This window comes from Balaenoptera acutorostrata, chromosome 19 (genome assembly GCF_949987535.1).
Source record: "Balaenoptera acutorostrata chromosome 19, mBalAcu1.1, whole genome shotgun sequence".
NCBI lineage: Eukaryota > Metazoa > Chordata > Mammalia > Artiodactyla > Balaenopteridae > Balaenoptera > Balaenoptera acutorostrata.
In genome coordinates, this window is record NC_080082.1 from 17,566,407 (window position 1) to 17,587,644 (window position 21,238).

The 21,238-nt window shown below is 42.7% G+C and overlaps 1 protein-coding gene and 1 non-coding gene across 3 annotated transcripts in view; both read right to left on the reverse strand.

The window, feature by feature from the left end:
- The window catches only part of WWP2 (WW domain containing E3 ubiquitin protein ligase 2), a 149,470-nt gene extending 132,453 nt beyond the window's left edge, over nucleotides 1-17,017 (reverse strand). For both annotated transcript variants that reach the window (XM_057534400.1, XM_057534399.1), the window contains exon 1: nucleotides 16,884-17,017. The gene's annotated coding sequence lies outside the window, so the exon portion shown is untranslated. The remainder of the gene's footprint in view (nucleotides 1-16,883) is intronic.
- On the reverse strand, nucleotides 5,516-5,588 carry TRNAW-CCA (transfer RNA tryptophan (anticodon CCA)). The gene has a single exon. It is a non-coding gene; the product is annotated as a tRNA-Trp (tRNA).
- Nucleotides 17,018-21,238: the final 4,221 nt, after the last annotated feature.

Genomic DNA, 21,238 nt, shown 5'->3' on the forward strand with positions numbered 1-21,238 from the left:
TAAAAGAAAACACCCAGGACTTCCCTGGTGGTCCAGTGGTAAAGACTCCATTCTCCCAATGCAGGAGGCCTGGGTTCGATCCCTGGTCAGGAAACTAGATCCCGCATGCATGCTGCAACTAAAGATCCTACATGCCACAACCAAAGATCCTGCATGCCGCAATGAAGATCCCGAGTGCCGCAACTAAGACCCGGTGCAGCCAAATAAATAAATAAATATTTTTTAAAAGAAAAAAGAAAAAACCCACCAACCTAGAATTTTGTATCCAATGAAGTTACCCTTTAAAGTGAAGGAGAAAAAAAGACTTTCTCAAACAAAAACGTGCCCTGCAAGAAATGTTGAAAAGAAGTTCCTTAGAAAGAAGGAAAATGATAAAGGTCAGAAACTTCTATCTACACAAAGAAAAGAGCATGGCAGAAGGAATAAATGAAGCTCCAACCACTGGCTTCTTTATACAGTAAAAGATTGATACTTAGGGGAAGGGCATATGTGGGAAGCGGATGCCAAATAGGGAACAAACAAGAGAACTAGAGAGGTGACGAGAGGTATGGGGAAAAACCATGCAGTGAAAGAACACAGGAATTTGGGAGGGGGTTGGATGTAGAAATGTTAAACGTTGTGGACAAGGCAAGTCTCACTGAGAAGGTGACTTCTGAGCAAAGATCTGACACAGGAGAAGGAGGGAACTGAGGATATCTGCGTTAGAACATTCCAGGCAGATAAAAGGGCAAGAGCAAAAGCTCTTGAGATGGTTGCATGTCTTGAAAGTGTAAGGAACGAAAGGGGGCCAGCGCGGCTGGAGGGCAGTGAAAGAGGAGGAGGAGGATAGTGATAAGAGATGCACCTGGAGAATTCCCTGGCAGTCCAGAGGTTAGGACTCTGTGCTTTCACTGCAGGGGGCATGGCTTGGATCCCATAGCCACACGGTGCAGCCAAAAATAAAAAAAATTTTTAATTAAGAAAAAAAAATGCAACTGAATGTATCCTGTTAGGTAAAATCATCCTTAATCAACTATGAAATGCCTTGGAGCAGTGGTCCTCAATTCTTTCTACACATTTGAATACCTGGAGAGCAATAAAAACTAAACGAAACAAAAAAAATCCCACTGACAACCAAACCCTAACCTCAGAGATTCTCATTCGATTGGTCTGGAGTGGGCCGGGGACAGCTGTGTTATTTAAAAGCTACCCAAATGATTCCAAAGTGAAGTTGGGGCGAGAACCACTGGATCAGTGTTACTGAATCAGTTGAGGCTTCAACTAATTTGACTGCACTGAAAGTAGGACTTTACCTCTATCAGAATGCTCAAGGTTAAACTAAAATTATGTCCCAAAATTGCAAATGAAAAAGTGGGGGGGACTTCCTGGTGGTCCAGTGGTTAAGAATCCGCCTTCCAATGCAATGGATGCAGCTTCAATCCCTGGTCAGGGAACTGAGATCTCACATGCCGCAGGGCAAATGAGCCCACGTACCACAACTACTGAGCCCTTGCGCCGCAACTACAGAGCCCACATACTCTGGAACCCGCACGCCACAACTACAGAGCCCGCATGCCACAACTACTGAGCCCACGTGCCACAACAAGAGAGCCTGCATGCCACAATTACTGAGCCCATGCACTCTGGAGCCCGCATGCCACAACTAGAGAGAGGCCTGCGTGCCGCAAAGGAAGAGCTGGCGCACTGCAACAAAAGATCCCGCTTGCCGCCACTAAGACCCGACTCAGCCAAAAAAAAAAAGAAAAAGAGAAAGTGGGGTGACATGTAACTCTAGGAACAGAATACACTGGAGGAGCTGTTCCAGGAGTGGTTCCAAGGAGACTAAGTATTGCACCACCTTCCTTGATGCCAACTTTTCCCACAGAGAGTCTTTCAGGGGCTCTCAATGAACATGACAGATTAAACACCTATATTTATCTCTGCTCCCTTCTCAAACCCCATCAAAATGTCAGGAAAGAAACACAAAGAACGTAAACCCACTAAAAAAGAATGGAAAAGGAAACAACAGAGATGGCAGCAACATTTTGGAAAGTGGCAAGTGAGTTGAAACTGAAATCTAACTGCCTGCGATGGGGGAAGTGGGGTTAAAAACAGGAGGGCTGGTAAAAACCTGCATGGAAAAGAGTCCCAGACTCCAGTCCCCACCCACTTCAGCTAGGCACTCATCCCTCCTTAATCCCAAACAGAGAGTTAAATTTTAATCTCTGGATAGGTTAAATCAGACCTGAGAACTTAAGGCATGGTTGAGAGTAGGGATAAGGCACCATACTGATCCAGGGAGATAAGAGAAAGTCTATATCATGAACTATGAGAGGTTACCCCATCCCCACTTACCTTCCCTCATTTGGGTCCTAGCACACTTAAACATATACAACTGAGGAGAGACTCAGACATAAAAGCCAAATATCAGGGGCTTCCCTGGTGGCGCAGCGGTTGAGAATCTGCCTGCCAATGCAGGGAACACGGGTTTGAGCCCTGGTCTGGGAAGATCCCACATGCCTCGGAGCAACTGGGCCCGTGAGCCACAGCTACTGAGCCTGCGCGTCTGGAGCCTGTGCTCCGCAACAAGAGAGGCCGCGATAGTGAGAGGCCCGCGCACCGCGATGAAGAGTGGCCCCCACTTGCCACAACTAGAGAAAGCCCTTGCACAGAAACGAAGACCCAACACAGCCAAAAAATAATTAAAAAAAAAAAAAAAAAAAAAAGTTGATCGCAGAATGATGGGAGGTACTCTTTAAAAAAAAAAAAAAAAAGCCAAATATCAAAACAAAGAGAAAAAAAAAGAACTCAGTGGATAAGCTGATCCTCAAATTCATAAGGAAATGCAAAGGACCCAGAATAGCCAAAATATCTTGAAGAAGAAAGTCGGAGGCGTCACACTTGCTAATCTCAAAATTTACTACAAAGCCACAGTAATCAAAACTGTGTGGTACTGGTATAAGGAAAGACATATAGAGCAATGGTATAGAACTAAGAGTCCAGATACAAACCTGTTGCAGGAAGGGGGACCCCTTCCAGGGCCCGAGGGAGGGCTCTTGTCTCACACTCAGAAATGAATTGTCCAAGGAGACACACGTGCTGACAAAGCAAGAGACTATTGGGAAGGGGCACCCAGGTGCACAGCAGCAGGGTAAGGGAACCCAGTAGAACTGCTCTGCCACATGGTTCACAGTCTCAGGTTTTATGGTGATGGGGTTAGTTTCCAGGTTATCTCTGGCCAATCACTCTGACTCGGGGTCCTTCCTAGTGGCACACACATCGCTCAGCCAAGATGGATTTCAGTGAAAAGGAAGAATCCTTCTCACTGGAATCCAGAAGGGAGGTTGATAGGACATATGGACTGGAGTCTCCTCTCTCCTTTTGACCGGTTGCTGGTAGCTTGTTAGTTCCGTGTTTCTTACCAGGACCTCCTATTGTAAGATAACTCAGGCAAGTGGTTACTACTGTGCCTGGCCAGGGTGGGCAGTTTCAGTCAGTAGTTCCCTTAACAATCCCACACTGATGTTCAAGTGATTTTAGACACGAGTGCAAGATACAGTAAGTCCCCTACATACAAACGAATTCTGTTCCAAGAGCACGTTCGTAAGTCCAATTTGTTCATAAGTCCAACAAAGTTAGCCTAGGTACCCAACTAACATAATCGGCTACATAGTACTGTACTGTAATAGGTTTATAATACTTTTCACACAAATAATACATAAAAAACAAACAGACACAAAAAATAAAGAAAACATTTTTAATCTTACAGTACAGTAATCTTACAGACACGTGACCTAACTTACATGATTGGACATGCAAACGCACATTTGCATCTTTGAAAGTTTGCAACTTGAAGGTTCATATGTAGGGGACTTACTGTAATTCAATGGGAAAAGAACAATAGTCTTTTCAACACATGGTGCTGGGGCAACTGGATATGCATGTGTAAAGGAAGGAAGTTGGACCCCTCCCTCAAACCTTAGACAAAAATGAACTCAAAATGGATCAAAGACCAAAATATAGGAGCAACTATAGAAGAAACTATTGGTGTAAATCTTCATGACTTTATCTTGTTTTATTTTATTGAAATATAATTAATTCCATGACTTTATATTAAGAGATGGTTTCTTAGATATGATAGGAGAAACACAAACAATGGAAGAAAAACTAGATAAATTCAACTTCATCAAAAATTTAAAATGTCTGTGCTTCAAAGGATACCATCAAGAAAATGAAAAGAGAACCCAAAGAATGAGAGAAAATATTTGCAAATCATGTACTGATAAAAGACTTACATCCAGAATATACAAAGAACTTTTACAACTCAACAATAAAAAGACAAATAATCCAACTAAAACAAAAATGGGCAAAAGATCTAAACAGACATTTCTCCAAAGAAGATATACAAATAAACAATAAGCACATGAAAAGATGCTCAAACACCATTAGTCACTAGAGAAATGGAAATTAAAACCACAATGAGATACCACTTCACACAAACCAAAATGGACAAAATCAAAAAGCATACAATAATAAGCGCAAGCGAGAACTTGGACAAATTGGAATCCTCATACACTGCAGGCAAGAAATGAAAAATGGTGAGCAGCTTTGGAACAGTTTGTTCAAAAAGTTAAACACAGAATTACCATTAAGACCTAGCAATTCAATTTTTAGGTATATACCCAAACGAACTGAAATGTGTCCACACAAAAATTTGTACACAAATGTTCACAGCAGGATTATTTGTAGTAGTTAAAAAGTGGAAACAACCCAAATGTTTATCAACTGATAAATGGATAAACAAAATGTAGTATATCCATAGAGTGGTATATTATTTGGCCATAAAAAGGAATGAAGTACTGTTTCATGCTGCAATATGGATGAACCTTGAAAACATTATGCTAAGTGAAAGAAGCCAGAACAAAAGACCCAATTATCATATTTCATTCATATGAACTATCTAGAATAGGTAAATCCACATAAACAGTAAGTAGATTAGTGGTTGTCCAGGGCAGAGGGTTGGGGGTCAGAGTGACCGTTAAGGAGTACACGTTTTCTTTTGGGTGATGAAAATATTCTGGAATTGGATAGTGGTGATGGTTGCACAACTTTGTAAAAAATACTAAAATCCACTGAATTGAACATTTCAAAATGGTGAATTTTAAGGTATGTGAATTATATTTCAATTTTTTAACTCATAGTTAAATGTAACCGCGGTCAGAGAAAACCTCAAAACAATTCAGATAGATAAGAGAAAATGTTGCATCCATGAAACAAGAACAGAATGTAATTTTAAAGGAAGAAAGGAAGGGAGAAAGGGAAGTTGGTTGGTTGGTTGATTCAGAGAATAAGAAAATGCTCTTGGAAAGGACAGTTCTCATAGCAGAAACGAAGTTGATAAAGTGAGGACATATTCTAAGAAATAGAACCAAAAGAAAAAGAAGATGGTAGATAGGAGAGAAAAGACTTTTTTTTTAAATTCTTCCTTTTTGTTTTTGTTTTTGTTTTTTTGGCCATGCAGCTTGCAGGATCTTAGTTCCCTGACCAGGGATCAAACCTGGGCCCACAGCACTGGAAGCTCGGAGTCCTAACCATTGGACCACCAGGGAATTCCCAAGACTTTTTTAAAATAGTAGATTTGTTTAAAATGTCCAATGTCTGACTTAGTCCAGAAATAGAAAAGAGAAAAAAAAAAAAGACAGCAAAGAAATGTTACAGATTTTTCTTAAGCTGAAGGATATACATTTCTAGACAGAAAGAACCTGAGTGCCCAGAACAATGAACGAAAAACAAAAACAAAAAAACACACTAAGACAAAACATCATGAAAGTTCAGAACACGAGAACAAAGAGTATACATGCTTCCAGCCACATTTACAAAGAACAGGAATCAGAATGGCATCAGACTTCACAGTAATACTGGCTGCTACAAGACAATGCAATGCTTCACATTTCAGATAAAATTATTTCCAATTATTAAATAAAATGATTAATCCCAATTTATAATTAAAATTATTTCCAATCCAGAATTCCATAACCATCAGTCAAGCATGATAGGAAAACAATGATATTTTCAGCTTTGTAAAGTCTCAAAAAAATTGCTTCCAAAGCTCATTTTCTTAGGAAGCTACTGAAGGATACGCTCTAGGGGAGTAAATGAGAAAGTTGGAGGACAGTGTGTATTCACATGGGAGAGGCAAAAGGAATTCCCAGATTAACAATGAAGAGAAATCCCAAGGCATTACTGTCCATTAGCCTAGAGAGCAACCAGTCCAGATGAGAGAGTTCATCAGTATTTCTTTCATCTAAAGACGACATAAGACGTGTCATCTTTAGATGAAAGAAAAAAACTGACTAAATTAGATGAGGCATCTGATTGCACTAAAAGAAGTATTATTTTAGCTCTATCAGAATGTTTAGGGCTGAGGTAGCGGTAGGTACACAGAAAATTATGCAAATGAAAAAATCAGGAAATACACAACTCTAGTAAAAACAAAAGCTATTATGAGAAAGGAAATGTAATCCTAATACACAGTGTGGCTCAGCTGTGAAAAATATTTATAATCAAAATAGCATGAACAATTTAATCAAAACTTGTGATACGGCTGTAATCAGAAGGTGGCGGTAGAAGAGTACATTTGTGGAAACTGGCCAGAAAGAGAGCTCAGTGTCCATCCTCAGTGGTTAAAAGGCAACAGATAAAACTGACAAGCTAAGAAATGATGGTGTACGGATGCCATTTAGAGAAACAGAAGTCTATACCAGAAAAGAGCTCAAAGAGTTAAAAAGCAATAGATAAAACTGACAAGCTACACTATTTACAATAGCCAAGACATGGAAGCAACCTAAATGTCCATCAATAGATGAATGGATAAAGAATATGTGGTACATATACACAATGGAATATTACTCAGCCATAAAAAAAACGAAATAATGCCATTTGCAGCAACATGGATGGACCTAGAGATTATCATACTAAATGAAGTAAGTCAAACAGAGAAAGACAAATATCATATGATATCACTTACATATGGAATCTTTTAAAATGATATAAATGAACTTATTTACAAAACAGAAACAGACTCACAGAGATGGAAACAAACATGGTTACCAAAGGGGAAAGGGCGAGGGCGGAAAGGGATTAAATTAGGAGTTTGGGATTAGCAGATATAAACTACTATATACAAAATAGATAAGCAACAAGGTCCTACTGTATAGCACAGAGAACTATATTCAATATCTTGTAATAAACTATAATGGAATATATATATGTGTGTGTGTATATATATAACTGAATCACTTTGCTGTACACCAGAAACTAATAGAACATTGTAAATCAACTATACTTCAATTTAAAAAAAAGCTGACAAGCTAAGAAATGACGGTATAAGGATGCCATATAGAGATGCAGAAGTCTATACCAGAAAAGAGCTCAATGAGTTAAAAGTCATTGACTCTACAGAACAAGAACCAAGAACAAAAGGGAGTGAAATAAGGAAGTGCTGTTGCATTATGAGCCGTGTAATGCTATTGGACTTTCTAAACTAAGTGCGTGTGTTATTTGGGGCATAAATAAAATTTAAATTCAAGAAAGGAAAAAGGGTCTCTCCAAATCAGGTCATAGGATGATGTCCTTATTTAATTTTTACAAGAGCATCCAGTCTACATTTAATTAGTGTAGTGGGTTGAACTGTGGTCCCCAAAAGATATGCCTAGGTGCTTACCCTCTTGGAACCTGTAAATGTGACCTTATTTGGAAATAGATGTAATTATGTTAAAGCTCTCAAGATGAGACCATCCTTTAGGGTGGGCCCAGTGTCCTTATAGGAGACAGAAGAGAGAAGACACAGACGCAGGGAAGAAGGCCATGAAGACTTGGACTGAAGAAATTCCCTGGTGGTCCAGTGGTTAGGACTCGGCGCTTTCACTGCCATGGCCCGGATTCAATCACTGGTCAGGGAACTAAGATCCCGCAAGCTGTGCGGCCAAAAAAAAAAGAAGACTGGGGCTGAGATTTGAGTCTCACAACCTCAAACCCACAAATGCCTAGAGCCACTACGAGAGGCAAAGCAGGATTTCTCCCGGAGTGCACAGAGGGATCTCAGCTCTGCTGACACAGTTGACACTTTGATTTCAGACCTGTGGCCTCCAGAACTATACAGGAAGAAATTTCGGTTGTTTTAAACCACCAAGTTTGTGATAATTTGTTACACACAGGAGGGATTGGAAATTAACAAGATTAAGGACAAAGGCTTTTAGAAGATGTGGATTTCATGACAGCAAGCTGAAACTGGAAAGCCTCTTCCAACAACACATCCTTGGGGCACTTGACTTCCATATCCACCTGGACCCAGGCCCCACTACAACCTCCCTTAAGAAATAACCCCTGCAGGGATTTCCCTGGTGGTCCGGGGGGTAAGACTCCGTGCTCCCAGTGCAGGGGGCCTGGGTTCGATCCCTGGTCAGGCAACTAGATCCCACACGCATGCCGCAACTAAGAGCCCATATGCAACTAAGAAGTCCACATGCTGCAACTAAAAGATCCCTCATGCCACAATGAAGATCCTGCATGCCGCAACTAAGACCCGGCACAGCCAATCAGTCAATAAAATAAATCTTTAAAAAAAAAGAAAGAGGGCTTCCCTGGTGGCGCAGTGGTTGAGAATCTGCCTGCTAATGCAGGGGACACGGGTTCGAGCCCTGGTCTGGGAAGATCCCACATGCCACGGAGCAGCTGGGCCCGTGAGCCACAATTGCTGAGCCTGCGCGTCTGGAGCCTGTGCCCCGCGACGGGAGGGGCCGCGATAGAGAAAGGCCCGCGCACCGCGATGAAGAGCGGTCCCCGCACCGCGATGAAGAGTGGCCCCCGCTTGCCGCAACTGGAGAAAGCCCTCGCACGAACCGAAGACCCAACACAGCCAAAAATAAAATAAATAAATAAATAAAATCAAGTAAAACTTTAAAAAAAAAAAAAAAGAAAGAAAGAACCCCTGCACTCACAGGGGGCTGTGGTCTTGCTGAAATTGTCATCTGTTTCTTAACTGTGACTCCAGATACAAACCAGAATCCTAAATGTATCATTGTTTTATTTCATTACTTTTTAAAAAATGAGTATTTTTCACACTCCAGTCAGAACAATTTGTTGATGCCATTACTAACACCACCACAACTGATCAGCCTTTGAGAATTTGAGAAGAGTCTGTTTTAATGACAAGTGACAGAATGAAGCAAGAAGGGCCACAAGAGAAGAGTAAAAGGCAGCTTCTCTCTGGTCTTCACATGAAAGCTTTACCATCTTCCTCCTCCTCTTCACCTCTCTTTCCTTTTCTACTTTGCTAGGCCCTTCATTCTCTCCGATTTCTTCCTTTTTCCTATGACACAGGCATGCCCCAGGCCCTGCATGGGTACCAGAAGGGTAGCTGCCCTCAGCTCAGAGTTAGACTATGGTACAACCTCAACTACCAGCTGCCGGGGGCTTATCAGCTTTGCCCCAAAAGGAAGAAACAGTGCCCTTACACCTTTACTTTTAAACAAGAAAAATAAAAAAACAAAAAAAACTTTCTTTGCCTGTAATCCACTGGCTGTTAGAAGAAACTATTCTCTAGGGTAGTAATTCTTGAGTCCTTCTCATTAGCGAAATCAAGCATCTCAAGGGTCCACCTACTGGTTCAGGGTTCCCAGAGGCATCCAGAAAGACAACAAAGATCTATCATAGTCCTCTTTGGTTAAAATACTTGAAATGCCTGAGATCAAAAAGGCAGGGAGATTACTTTTCCACATATTCAACTGGGAATAATAGAGGAAGCTGAATAACATGTGGCACCCAGAAAATAAGGAGCTGCTGTCACCTGCATCAAAATCTTGACTTGACCTGGACAGAACAAACAGGAGAGGATGCATGGTTGATTCTTTTTTATTTTTTATTTTTGTTGAAATATAATTAACACACTGTAAGGTCACCCTTTTAAAGCATACAATTTGGTGGGCTTTAGTATATTCACAGAGTTGTACAACCATCACCACTATCGGATTCTGGAACATTTTCATCACCCCAGAAGAAACCTCATACCCATTAATAGTCACTCCTCATTCCTCTTGGCTCCCCAGCCCCTAACCACTAATCTACTATCTGTCGCTATGGATCTGCCTGTTCTGGACATGTCAAATAATTGGAATCATACAATATGTAGTCTTTTGCACCTGGCTTCTTTCATTAGTATAATGTTTTCAACGTTCACCCACACTGTAGCATGTACCAGTATTTCATTCCTTTTTCTAGCTGAATAATATTCCAGGGACTTCCCTTGTGGTCCAGTGGGTAAGCCTCCATGCTCCCAATGTAGGGGGCCCGGGTTTGATCCCTGGTCAGGGAACTAGATCCCACATGCATGCTGCAACTAAAAGATCCTGTGTGCCGCAACTAAGACCCGGTGCAGTCAAAATAAATTAATAAATATTTTTAAAAATAATAATAATAATATTCCATTTGTAAGGATAGACCACATTTTGTTCATCCATTCATCAGTCAATGGACAACTCAACATTTGTCTTATTAGGACGGGTTGATTCTTTTTTGTTGTTGTTGGCTGAGCCACGTGGCTCTCAGGATCTTAGTTCCCCGACCAGGGACTGAACCCAGGCCACCACAGTGAAAGTGCAGAGTCCTAACCACTGGACCGCCAGGGAATTTCCAGGATGGGTTGATTCTTGAAGCCAGGGGACTATAACGGTCAAGGGCACCTTCAGCAAGAGGGCAGCCAGCCTTCTGACTGCACCTCTTCCAGATCCCTTTGATTCACCCCATCCAGTCCTGAGCCACGGTCAGTCTTTCAACAGATGCTCACAGACCCCACTCTCTGCCAGGCCCTGGAAATACAAAGCAGAATGCCACAGGGCTCCTGCCCTCTGGGAGCTCAGATATCTTACTCTAAGAGTCCCCCATTAAATAAATCCTCGAAGAGCTTCTGGCAGGAGAAAGCAAACACACGTCAGATTTAGCAAGTGAAAGTTCTTACAATATCTTAAGTACCTGATTATTCTTATCACCCAACTTCGGCAAGAACCTTTCAGACCAGTAAATCTTTTGGAAACAAATAGGCTTCACCAGTCACTAGCCATTGAGTGGCACTACCTTATAAGATTATCGTAGGGAATAAATGAGTTCAGGTAAAGCAGCCAGCAAATACTAAGTGCTCTTCAAGTATTACTACAAGCTAAACTTGTTCTTCTTTATGTTGAAATTCTAGGCTCTGAGATTCCTGAAATTCTTGACCCAGCTTTGAGTCAAGAAGTCACTGAACACTGATCTTGAGACGAAAGAACCTGTGTAGCAGATGAGGCAGGGAAGAGCAAAAACGACTCACCAGCACCAAGATTTTATTTCTAATTAGACCACTGTGGAAACAGGCAGTGCTTCTTATTTATAAGTACAGATCCGCCCTGTATCCACTTCTTGAAAGATGTGGATGAGAAGGGTCTGTTCAAAAGATTCTTCCTTCCCTCCACCCTCTCATGCTTTTCCAACACTAATGCTTCTTTCTCCGCCTCTTTCCTCTGTTCAGCATTGAGTTACCTTCCATTCCCCGAAGGCCCATATTGAAAAACAATCAAACAGAACTGAACTTGGCCAAATGCCATCTGTACAAAGACCAAGCCCATAAGAAGAGAGGGAGGGAGGGACATGGGAAGTCACAGCATTGGAAGCGCAGTGGAATTATAAGCTAGTAATAAAAGAGACTGGGGAGTTCTCTGGTGGCCTAGAGGTTAGGATTCTAGGCTTTCACTGCCATGGCCTGGGTTCAATCCCTGGCTGGGGAAGTGAGGTCCCACAAACCACACGGCACAGCCAGAAAAAAAAAGAAAAGAGAGAGAGAGAGACTGGAAAAAAGAAAAGAGAGAGAGAGACTGGAAAGCAGTTCTAAGGACAAAACAGGAAGCAAAAGGCATGGGTGACACAGAGGGAAAGAGGACCTGCCCTAGGTCAGGGATGCAAAGTCTTGACATTCGGCATATTCCTAGAAATGGTGATTAACACTTGACTGAAAGCACTGAATGTTTGTTTTCAAGCTGCTGGGGGTGAGGCAGGAACAGGGGACTACAACCTTCTCAAAAAGATTCAGTTGGTTCTTTTTAAGAGAAACAAGATCTTCCCTTTTGTCCCTACCTCTCAGAAATTCCAGAGTCTATATGATAGTCTGAAGCAACCCAAAGTCACTCACTGACTTGATTCCAGTGGAAGGTGATGTTCATGCATCCACTACTGCATATCTTTCCTGACAGAAACATCAGATCTGGGCTCAGAAGACTAAGATTCAAATGCCAGCTCCTCCATCTCTTGGCTACATGACCTCATGTGCAGGTCACTTCACCACAGTGAGGTTGTTTGTTTTAAATCTACAAAACAGCAGGATGCCTGGCAACAACATACATTCAATACATGTTAGGTAGAACCAATATTTTAAACATTAAAAAGCCATTACCCATCCGTCCAAGCTGTCTCTTTCCCATCCTTCTTGGAGGTCTCTAAATTGGTTGCCAACCCAGAAAGCCTGACTAATTCCAGAAACTGGGACTTAAATTGATTTCAGCGGCACTACAAAGATGCACGCTTGGAAAAGTAGCCTCCTTAGGAAGAAAAGAGACCCATTAGCTTGTGGTTTTCAAAACGGTCTTTAAATGAAAAGTGAAAAGGAGAGAAAACTAAGTTCACCAAGATATAATGCAATGCTTTGCTATACTTAAAATACCTACTAGTATAATAGTATACACTGAGATTTTTGTCTCAAAGTTGAACTTCTAGCACTCCTCTTGGCTATGTATCCACATTACGCCCTAAGTGACCTCCCTCAGTCTCTTAGCTCTAAATACCATCTTCGTGCTAACTGCTTCCACATGTACATCCCCAGCCCAGCCCGGCTCCAGACTTCCCTATCTAACTGCCCATGACACCTTCACTTGTTTTTCTACTGGGCATTTTACAATCAGTGTGAAAGAAATTCAGCCCCAGCCCTGTTCCTCCTACAGTCTTCCCATTTCAGTTAATGGCAATTCCATTCTTCCAGGTGTTCACGTCAAAGATTGCAGGGTTGCCACGACTCCTTTCTTCCTCTCACATCCCACCTCCTCACACCCTGTTGGCTGTACTTCAAAATATACCCAGGGCCCGACCGCTGCTGGCCACCTCCATCACTACCACCCAGGCCATCCTTCACCTGGATCACGGCAGGAGCCTCTAGACTTGTCTCCCTGCTTCTACTCCTCACTCCTCTTTGCTTTCTCCACAAGGCAACCACAGTAAGCCTGTTAAAAGGCAGGATGGGGGCTTCCCTGGTGGCGCAGTGGTTGAGAATCTGCCTGCCGATACAGGGGACACGGGTTCGAGCCCTGGTCCGGGAAGATCCCACATGCCGCAGAGCGACTAGGCCCGTGAGCCACAACTACTGAGCCTGCGCGTCTGGAGCCTGTGCTCCGCAACAAGAGAGGCCGCGATAGTGAGAGGCCCGCGCACCGCGATGAAGAGTGACTCCCACTGGCCGCAACTGGAGAAAAGCCCTCGCACAGAAAAACGAAGAGCCAACACAGCCAAAAATAAATTAAAAAAAAAAAAAAAAAAAAAAAAGGCTCAGGGCAAACTTTAAAAAAAAAAAAAAAGGCAGGATGAAACATGTCCACTCCACTGCTCAAAACCCTCCAATGGCCCAACTCACTCTGAGGGAAAATCAACATCCCCACGAGAGCCTGCAAGGCCCCCACGACCTGCCCATCTCTCCCTTACCCCCAACGCCTCTCTGACCTCATCCTCTCCATCCCCCCTTAACCACCCCCTCCAACCACCCCCTCCGGCCACACCGGCCTCCAGGCAGGTCCACCAACCTGCCAGGGGTGGCCCTTCCTTCGGGCTTTTGAGCTTGCTCTTTCCTCTGCCTGGACCACTGTGTCCCCATTTAGCCACATGGCTCATTTTCTCACCTCCTTCAAATCTTTGCTCAACCGTCACCTTCTCAGGAAGACTTTCTAAGGACCCTCTTCAAAACCGCAATGCCAGCCAACAACCCACATCCTGCCTCCCTCCTTTATTACAATGTAATGTGCATTTTACTTGGTTATTTTGTTTATTGTGCCTTTCCCCACTAAAATTTAAGATCCACAGGGGCAGGGGTTTTTGCCTTCCTTGTGTACTATAGTCCTGGCGTTCATCATAGCACTGTCCAATATAATTTTTAATTTCCTAGGAAACATTTTAAAAACTAAATAGGGGACCTCCCTGGTGGTGCAGTGGTTAAGAATTCGCCTGCCAATGCAGGGGACACTGGTTCAAGCCCTGGTCCGGGAAGATCTCACATGCCGCGGAGCAACTAAGCCCGTGCGCCACAACTACTGAGCCTGCACTCTACAGCCTGTGAGCCACAACTACTGAGCCCGCGTGCCGCAGCTACTGAAGCCCACGTGCCTAGAGCCCGTGCTCTGCAACAAGAGAAGCCACCGCAATGAGAAGCCCGCGCACCACAATGAAAAGTAGCCCCCGCTCGCTGCAACTAGAGAAAGCCCATGCGCAGCAACAAAGACCCAATGCAACCTAAAATAAATAAATAAATAAATGTAAAATAGGTACAGCTTTAAAAAAAATTTTTTTATTAAAAAAATAAATAAAAACTACAAAGAAACAGAGGAAATTTCAATTCTATTGTATTTAACCCAATAAACTTTAAATGTTATGATTTATAGCATATATTTATATTTATCATTTATTATATTTTAAAAAAATCAATGAGATAGTTTACCTTTTTTTTTTCATATTAAGTCTTCAAAAATCTGGTGTGTATTTTATACTCATAGCCTACCCCCAGTGTTCAACACTGGAAAGTGACCACCATACTGGACAATGGAACTCTAGAACAATGCCTGGCACAGAGTAGGTATTTATAAATATTCATTGAATGAAAAAATGTTTTCCCAGGAAGAGGCAGCTATGATATAGCACAGGATTTTCTAAACTTCAGTTACACTCCATAGTCACAATTTTTGCTGTAACCTGTACTATTTTTCCCTTAAAATGTCATACTTTGTCCACTTGAAAAAATATTTTAAAATAAAACTTTATGTTGCCCCTATAAATGGAAAAGAATGGGTCTAAGGATAAAATGCCTGGGCGTGAGTCCCTACTCAGTCACTCACTACTTCCAGACTCTAAAGCAAGGACTTCACTAAGCCTCAGTTTCTTCATCTGCAGAATAGGGACAATTCCAACCTTCACAGGATCATGGTGAAGATTAAATGAGATGCTGTCATAAGCTCTTTACAATTGGGAAAGTAGTCATTAAATAAAGGAGACTGAGAAGCCAACCCAAGCCTTTTCCTCATGCCTGTCATTTTCGCATGGACCAATAACAGAAAATGGCAAGCTTGTCTGACAAGAGAAGAGCTAGGACTCAGGTTCAAATCTCTTGTCCTCCACTTACAGGTCTGTGACCTTTAGAAATTCATTTATTCACCAAACACCAAGTGCCCACAACATGACAGGCACTAGGCTAGGAGCCAAATAAGTCAAATAAGATATGAACCCTGCCCTTGAGGAATTTGCAGTCTAGCAGGGAGAAAGAGACCAGCAGACAAGAAAAAGCAAACAACTGTCAAAAAATCAAGTCATCTCTCTTAGGTCTGTTTGTTCACTGTGAAATGGGAATAACACCTTCCCAATCTAACTCACAGAGCTGCCACAAAAATCAATTTTTAAATGTTTGTCAAGTACTCCAAAAACCTGAACTCATTATACATTAGCAAAGTACTTTTCTTTTTCCTACTTGTAACCCAAAACAACTCCGGCTCCTGTAAATGTCCAGTTTGAACTTTCACTCCAATTGTACCACATCTGTGAAATTCATTCCACCTTTGCAAATGTTAGTAAACACAAGGAAAAAAAGGATAAACAGCTTTAGCACAGGTATTTAATCTCAAAATTATGATCCAGGTCACAGTTCTAAGGAACAAAACACAGACCTCTCAGTCAGCTACCTAGTTACAGTTTGTCAAGATAAGCAGTCACATGGTAAAGGAAACTGAATAATTTAAACTGAAGAAAGAGGAAAACTCATGAAGCAGGGTAGGTAGACAGTGTCCAAGGTTACAGCAGTCTCTGCATTGGTGAGGTAATGCTGGGATTAGGTCGTGCTCAACATGGTAGGCTAAAAGCCATTTTATGGCCAGAGCAAAGTGCCCACACTCTTTTTTTTAAGCCTAGAAGTTGATCTGATCTGAGAAAATCTCAAAGAAAGATGATCCCAAGGGCTAGGTTCCCAAGAAGTGGAAACCCTACCCAAGCAGGAGTAAGTGGGTGTGACGAAAGCAAGATGATCAAGATTCTCTGATCCTTCCTGAAGTTTAAAAACTGAATGGGACCAAAATCAAAGTCTCGGGTACCAATCATTTACAAAGAGGAAGGAAGGAAAAGACTCTCAGGTGCGGTTCCGACTGCATCTTCATACTGATTTCTTCTTCTTTCCCTCCATGTCACTCGCCCAATCTCAGGCGACCCATTCCAACTCAGCCCCAAGTCGCCCCTTCCCCCTGTTCCGATCCCTGCACAAAGGTCACTCCTCTTCATCCCTGGCACCTAAGATGCTTTCCCCTTCCGGGAGGACTTGCTAGCCGCCGCACCCATGACTGCCTTCGCGCCCACCTCGGAGCAGCCCCCGCGCACGACCCGCGGCGAGCCCACCCCTCTCGGGCGGGAACCGGGACACCCCTCCTCGGAGGCCGGAACCGCCGCGCCAGGCCCCTCCCACAGGAAGCCGCCGCCCCCCAGCGCCCTGGCCGCGCCTCCCCCGGCCCACCCCGCGCCGCCCGCCACTCCTGGACTTCCCCGCGCCCCCGCCCGCCCGTCGCGCCCCCAGAGCCGGTGCTCGCTACCTGCTGCGGCCACAGAAGCGGCGCCCAACTCCTCTCCCACTTCCGCCTTCCACCGCCCGCACTCGGGCCAGGTCACGTGACCACGGGCGGTCACCTGACCCGGAAGAGGCTGGCCGGACCGCAGGTGTGTGCAACCTAGGCCAGGCCTGAGAACCTCTGGCCAGAAGGCCTTCTTACCCTCTGTATGTTTAAAAGTGGGAGGGTTTTCCTCTCGCTAGATGGTCCCGGAGCAATCAAATAAATTGAGGGCTCGCTGAGTGCCAGGCGCTTTATATACTCCTCCCATCAACGCCGAGGGCGGGCCTGTCTTAGCCCCATTTTACAAGTGAGAGGAGGCGTTCAATCAAGTCAGCAGATATTTATTGAACTCAGGGTTACCATATAAAATACAGGACGCCCAGTTAAATTTGAATTTTAGATAAACAACCATTAATACGTAGGTGTGCCCCAAATACTGCCTGGTACAGTACATGTTTATACTAAAAAACTACTTGTTGTTGATACTCATATTTAATTAGTCATCTTGTGTTTTAATTTGCTATATCTGACGACCCAAAGCCTACTATGTGCCAGGCACGGTTCTAGGCTCTAGAAACACAAAAGTGGCTTTTGTGGAGCATCCGTTCTTGTGACATAAAACAAAGGCAGAAAGGCTCCAAAACTTATGCTGGGGGTCCACAAAGTGCCCCACCACACCAAACTAACCCCCATTTCCTTAGTATACAGAGTAGACAGACCTTTATGAACTAGAAAAAACATTTTAAATCAATATTCTTTACTGATGGTTGAGAACTTCAGCTTTGACAAGTTGAATGAAGGCTCAATTTTTCACTTTTAATCACCATTAACTAAAATTAATACTAATCACCTAATTAGCTCTAAGCACTGTGCACTAATTATTCTGTTATTTTTGGGTCTTCCAGTTTGGATGGATCCTGTTATGCGTACAAATGAAACTGGTCGAGCATTTAGTCTCTATTTTGCCATTCCAAATCCATCCAGGAGATGGCCTTTCAAGGAGCTACAGCTCTCTCTTAACACCTTAATTCCTATCTAAAAAACTATTAAAATTTATCTAGTAACATTGATGGGAGTTGTACAAATTCTCTTCTAGGGGAATTAGGGAAGGCCTCTTTGATTGGTGGCATTTGAGTAGGTGTTGACCAAAAGGAAAAAAGGGACTAGGCAAGGCAGGCTCTCACTGTGCATTAAAGAAGTAAAAGCTAAATATATACCTGGACTTATAAAGGCCCTAGGTGATACCTCCCACCCCTCCCCTTTGTTTCATCTCATCTCCAACTACTATTTCACTCAGTACTCTGCTTCAGCCACCTTGGCCTGAGGGCCTTTGGACTGGCTTTTCCCTCTTCCTAGAAAGCTCTTTCCCCAGGTAGTCAGTTGGCTCACTCCCTCATCTCTTTCAGATGTTTGCTTAACTGTCCCTTTCAGTGAAGCCTTTCCTGATCACCCTATTTAAAATTGCAACTCATCTCTTCCTTCCCCTCCTACCAGCCCCTTCCTGCTTTATTTGTTCTCTCCATATTTCCTCAACTTAGCACTATCTGACTTTCATATGAATATGTGTGTATGTATGTGTGTGTGTATATGTATGTATGTATATATATATGTATATGTATATATATATATATATATATATATATATATATATATATATATATATATAAAGTCTGTTTCCCACTACAAAAATTATGAAGACAGGAGCTATAACCCAGCTCTCAAAGCAGTGCCTGGCCCATAGGAGGCCTCTTTAAACAATCTGTTGAATGAATAGACTTCATCAACATTTATTGAGCACTGAACTCATTGCTGTAGGTCCTACAATATAGGAGATTTTTTTTTAAGACACATAAAAAATCTGAAATATGTCATCATAAAAGTGCCCTGCAGGGGCTTCCCTGGTGGCGCAGTGGTTGAGAATCTGCCTGCCAATGCAGGGGACACGGGTTCGAGCCCTGGTCTGGGAAGATCCCACATGCCGTGGAGCAACTGGGCCCGTGAGCCACAACTACTGAGCCTGCGCGTCTGGAGCCTACGCTCCGCAAAAAGAGAGGCCGCGATAGTGAGAGGCCCGCGCACCGCAATGAAGAGTGGCCCCCGCTTGCCACAACTAGAAAAAGCCCTCGCACAGAAACGAAGACCCAACACAGCCATAAATAAATAAATAAATAAAATTTTAAAAATTTATTAAAAAAAAAAAAAGTGCCCTGCAAAAGTTAAAAAGTAAATTGAAATGTTCATTTAAGGAGAAAGACCCCTAAAACACAGTCCCTGATTTCCAACCTACTTAAAGAAGACACACAATTAACTACAATGCAAAGCAGAAGTAATAACTGCTTATTGAGTGATAGAATCAAAATGTCTTAAGTATGGTGAGAAAGAAGGGTTCAAATCCGTCCTTGGAGAAAAATCTGATTTGGGTAATGAGGACCAGTTTACAAAGGAAACAATGGAGCTGCTTCTTGGAGACTAAGTAAGCAGGGATTGGCCAGCAGAATTTTCAGGCAGAAGAGAAAACAAGGGCAAAGGCAGAGACAAGGAAGTCCAGGACACTCCCAGGAAAGTCCAGAGGAATTCTAGGGATACTTACTGATTGCATGTAGTTTTTCTCTACCCTACCCCAAGTTTTTCTCTCCCCTATCCCACTGTTTCAAGTTTTTATCTCCCCTACCCCACTGTTAAGCATATAGTTTCATAGCTTGTACATTTTCCAGTCCTGGAAGTGAAGTCAGCTCTTCACTGGCACACAAGCAAGACGTTTCTCTTTCATAAAGGGCCTCACATGTAAAAGTTGTCATTACCTCCAGATAAGTTATACATGGAGTTCTTCTACATATGTTTGAAAGTGTTAATTTGTTAAGGTAAACTGTTTCAAGTGACCATAATTTCATACCAATGTTTTAGATTTCTTCACTTTTTAAAAAACAAGGAGCTTCAAAAAATTGAAGTGTTTCAGGGTTCACTTCACTTCTGAGAGAACCTGTCCCCAGACACCCTGTGCTACCACAGGCACTACCCTCAACTCCCTGAACACTCCCTTTGGACTTTCATACCTCAATGCCTTTGCCCTACTCATCCTTCAAGATTTGGCTCCAAACTCATAAACTCGAAGGTGCCCCTAGACACTATATAAAATATCACTTTGTTCATAACTGTTATATCACCCAAATTGTGGTGGTATAAATTAGCTCTCAGTACTTATTTGTTCACTAAATAAGAGTCCTTCTAAGGCTTCAGTGGACTTGAAGACTAGCGAGCCTTACAGGGAAACAGAAAAGGGATTAAAGTATTACAAAAAATGACAAAAACTACAAAATGTCAAGAAACCTTTTATATTAACAAGTATTTTTAATATTTACTAGAAAGTGAATGGCTCAGAGCCTGATCTTTCTTTCCCTGGCTGTTCCCCTAAATCAGTGGGTCTCAAGTGTGGCCCCAGGTGAGCAGCATCAGCATCATCTGGAACTTATTAAAAATGCAGATTCTCCCGCCCTGCCCAGACCTACTGAATCAGAAACTGAGGATGAACCCCAGCTATCTAGTTTTCCAAGCTCTCCAGGTGATCCTAATTCACAGTCAAGTTTGAGAACACTGATCTAGATCATTCTTCTTCACCCTAGTGTCTACAGAATTATTGCCAACTTCAATAAACCTCTTTTATTGTGGAGTCTAGTTTCTATATACTCCCTCCCTTTTTAGGCAACAGGAGCAATTGAGGAAGAACTTAGAGATAGGAATGTTAGTGTTGAGTGGATTATATTTTCTAGGCATGAAATAAAAACTTGATTAGAGTAATGAGAATGAATGGAGAGGAGACCCAGGCACCTCAAAACAATTCAGAAGTGACATCAGTAAAGTTTAGCAAGAGGAGTATGGGTTGAGACTGGGAATAAGGATGACTCAGAGATTCTTACCTTGAGTGCCTTTTTTGGTAATGCCATTCGTAAAAATAGGAACTCAACCAGTGAAGAAAGTTTAAGCGGGGGCAGGAGAGAAAACTACCTTAGTTTTAACCTTACTCCTGAGTGAAGATGCCAAAAATTTTCAGAAAGATGTGGCCAACGGCTAGTCTAGGGAATAAACAGGGATTGGACCTGTAGATTCCAAAGGCATTCCTATAATGCGATAATTGTGATAAGCCTTGGGGATAGATAGTATTGGTGAAAGAGAAAACTTAGACACAGCAGCCAAGACAGTTCTGTGATGCGTGCCCCGTGAGCAAGGCAGAAGAGATGGCAGTGAAGGAGGGTGAGAAATCATCAGAGACACAGGGGGACCAGGATAGTGATGTATCACCAAAGTGAGGCAAGGAGACAGTCCAGAAAGAGGAAATGGTC